The sequence below is a fragment of the Alosa pseudoharengus genome, unplaced genomic scaffold (assembly GCF_046254945.1).
Source record: "Alosa pseudoharengus isolate Yale_2024_CS ecotype anadromous, Long Island Sound unplaced genomic scaffold, YU_APseudo_1.1 YU_APseudo_1.1_scf_2, whole genome shotgun sequence".
Taxonomy (NCBI): Eukaryota; Metazoa; Chordata; class Actinopteri; order Clupeiformes; family Clupeidae; genus Alosa; species Alosa pseudoharengus.
This window is the reverse complement of record NW_027468663.1, coordinates 50378611-50382638: the sequence shown is the minus strand read 5'-3', so window position 1 is coordinate 50382638 and position 4028 is coordinate 50378611.

The window sequence follows — 4028 nt, the reverse complement described above, 5'->3', positions numbered from 1 at the left end:
CTGTATATAGATAGGTGTTTTTTATGTGTTAAATGTGTTTATGTGTTAATCCGTACCACCACGTGTAGAAAACAAATTGTTCACAGTAACCTTGACATTCCAGTTATACAAGTATATTTATGTGGTCCCTTCCATAGCACAGGACACATCAATCAGGACAGTAATCCTCATTCTTGAATCTTCTTCAGTTGTTACAGGTGTAACAGTTGTCTGTGGGGTCAGGATTGAGCTGCTCTTCCCCTCCTCTAGCCTCTACCTGTGGTTCTACCTCTGTTTTAGAGATATAGATGTCCTTATTAGCGATTTCCCTAATACTTAAGTGCAGTGGTGTTTTGGGTGGCTTTATTTAGAGCCATGTATGTCCTGTTAAGTGGAACTGAATGAGTCCAGATGTTCTTCATCAGCTAAATCAATGTCACCTGATCAGGTTATCTGCAGTGGCAACAGCACACTTGCTGGGTAATTCACACTGTCCAATGAACAATAGCTGAGGGTGTTTTCGTCTCTCAGCGAGGGTTGTGAATTTGTACATCCTGAACGGAGGCGAACATCTTACAGCTTTGTCACGTAGAAAACATTCGAATTGGTTCTTGTGAGTTGTCTGTGTGTGTGTGTGTGTGTGTGTGTGTGTGTGTGTGTGTGTGTGTGTGTGTGTGTTCAAGCATGTCGGCAAGTGTCGGCTCGCCTTAAATGCTCCAACATTGTCTCCCTACGGCCCTGTCCCTGGTGTAGCAGGTGGATGGATTCATGAAATACTCTAGCTATGTTTCACTGCTGCATCCGCTGCAGTCGAAAAGAACAGTATGACTCATCTGCTGTGGACATTCTGCTAAATTCTGTCACTGTAAAAACAAGATCATGGTCACAGTGTGGGAGCATCATCCCCTAACACTCTCACACACACACAAACACACACAATGATGTGAATCGAGCTCCTGGTGTGAGCACATCACTGCTGAGTCAGTGAGCACATGTGCACGTGCAAAAATAGAGAGAGGAACAAAATATGAGTTGTAAGCAAATGTGTCCTTGAGCATCTCTGTGCCCATACACACACACACACACACACACACACTCTCACACACAGACGCCGGGGATTCAACAGGTTCTCGGACGCTAACCTGTGAGTGCCTGGGTATCTGTGCGCATACATTTACATACAGCCCTGTCTCATTAGCATAATACAGTGCATGCAAATGACTAGGGAAGCGGCGGCCCAGAGCACTGCACATTTCTCAAGCAGTCATGGCTAACGCATTCATATTCCCCCACCCCGCACTGCCCTTCCCCCACCCACCCTCCTCTCTTAGCTAGTGTACCAAATGCCCTCTGAGAAGTCATTCATGAATGCACCCGAATAATCTATAAAGCTGTGTGTGTGTGTGTGTGTGTGTGTGTGTATATGTGTGTGTGTGTGTGTGTGTGTGTGTGTGTGTGTGTGTGTGTGTGTGTGTGTGTGTTTCTCGAGAGTGGGTGGGATTTGATTGATTGACATTATGTGACCATTCTTTTTTGTAATGTGATTCTACATTTAGTGTTTGCTTTGTTGTCCTAAGCCGGCTGTTTTTATGTCCAGGTGCGTGTGCCAGGGTTCCATTCTACCCTATCATCATCCCTCCTATCACTACAGGTCCTGACGTCTCCTTCGGCTCTGGCTCTTTAGCCACAGCACTGGTTGCTTTATGACCCTGTTGATTTCACAGCCTCAGCTCATTTGTCTTTGGTGGAAGTTACTGTTTGAACGGTTGTTAACAAGTCTTATGACAAGACAATAACATTTTCAGTAGGACATCAGTCTCACTTAAAAAAAAAAACATTTTGTTGTCATACAAGCTATACAGTGTTTGTATTTAGATGGAAGTGGGGATATTTCAGCTGTTTTTGTCCAGGCCTCCTTTGGACTGTACTTTTGGCTGAGACATGGATTGAATTACATTAAGTGTCTTTCTGGCTTTTAATGGCTGGCCTTACTGACTGAGTGCCCTATGGAGCTGAAGCTCTTCAACCAGGAGGAAACTGGAGAAGGGCAAAGCTGCGTTGTGGAAATATCTCCCTACTCTTGACAGAACACAAACCCATCCTACACACAAACAAACAAGCAAACAAACAAACAAACACACACACACACACACTTCTGCCACCCACTCTGTACCCTTCAGAACATCTTTTTTCTTTATGGTGACTCAGATGACGTGATATTTTCAAAGACAATTTTATAGATAACATTGTATAGAATCTGGAGAATCTAATCAAATGTGTTGAGTCATTAAATTCTAAAACAAGTTCTGGAATATAGCCTAAATCTACTTCACCATTGTCAAAGTCATCAATGCGATTAGTTGTTCATCTAGAGCAGAGGCGGACAGAGTACACAGCTTCATTACTTGAGTAAAAGTACAGATACCCTTTGCTAAATTTTACTCAAGTACAAGTAAAAGTACAACAGTCAGATGTCTACTTAAGTAAAAGTACTGAAGTACTTGTTTTTAAAAGTACTTGACTATCAAGAGTACAAGAGTACATTTTCTAAATATTGCATTACTACTGCCACAGTGCTTACATTTATGTACAGAAACATCCTACATGGAGTTATGAAAAATGTTAATGTTAATACCTTCGAGAATGTAAAAGGAATTGAAAATAAAATCAAGTAATTTATATATGTTTACCATGTTGCCAGGGATGGTAACTATTACAAAACTATTAACTATTACAAAAAATACTATTTTGTAATTGAAACATTTCATTTGAAGTGAAAACTATCATTAACTTGTTCAGAAAATTGAACTAGTCTGGCAAGGTGGGGCCACAGGTTGGCACATTCCCGGGATGGACCTTTTGCGTCTTCATGCATTGTTTTGTCCATGGTTTCGTCTCTTATCTAAATCTAACCATGGAGTTGACTTTGGCGGAAAGCTGATGTGATTGCTGATAGGCTGTCCCAATCAGTGGCGCCTGCACAATCCAATCACGTTTGAGAGGGAAACAACAAATTGAGGGTTTCCGAGATTTTTGCTTTTTCCTTTTTTTTTAGAAGAAGTAACGGGTACTCACGGCTATGGATAGAAATGTAGTGGAGTAAAGAGTACAATATTTGCCTCTCAAATGTACTTGAGTAAAGTCATGAGTACTCCCCAAAAATGATACTCGAGTAAAGTACAGATCCCTCAAAACTGTACTCAAGTACTGTACTCAAGTAAATGTACTCCGTTACTGTCCGGCTCTGATCTAGAGAGACATAAATCAATTCCCAGGTCAAAATGTCACAGTTCATGAGTAGTTGACATGTTATAAGTATAAGTAAGTATATAAGTATATATACTCTTTTGATCCCGTGAGGGAAATTTGGTCTCTACATTTATCCCAATCCATGAATTAGTGAAACACACACAGCACACAGTGACTACACAGTGAGGTAAAGCACACACTAATCCCGGTGCAGTGAGCTGCCTGCATCAACAGCGGCGCTCGGGGAGCAATGAGGGTTTAGGTGCCTTGCTCAATGGCACTTCAGCCGTGCCTACTGGTCGGGGTTCAAACTGGCAACCCTCCGGTTACAGGTCCGAAGTGCTAACCAGTAGGCCACGGCTGCCTCCAAATATATTATACCCCTCTCAGCAGTTAGATCTGATTGTGCTTCATTACCTTAAAGACTTGTCATGTTACATGGATGTTTGATGGATGCTCATGATCCGGTCAACAGGGGCTTGATCTGCCCATCAATACAGAATCATCCCCTCCTCCCACTCTCTTCTGCTGACCCTCCCTCTCCCTCCCTCTCTCTCTCTCTTGCTCGCTCTCATTTAAAGCTCTTCCTGCAGCTGTTGAGTGGGCAGGATTGGCCATTCGTTGGTGCCAGCCTCCAGCCTAGTGTGGGGGGAGGGGCATCAGCCAGATGTTGGGTTGCGTTCCCATGCAGGGTTTGAGTGCACGCTCGGTCCGCAAGAGAGTGCGAAACCAAGAGACGCTGTGAAGGGGGACTAACAGGGGGAGGGAGGAACAATGAGGGGAGGAGGAGGAAACTTTCT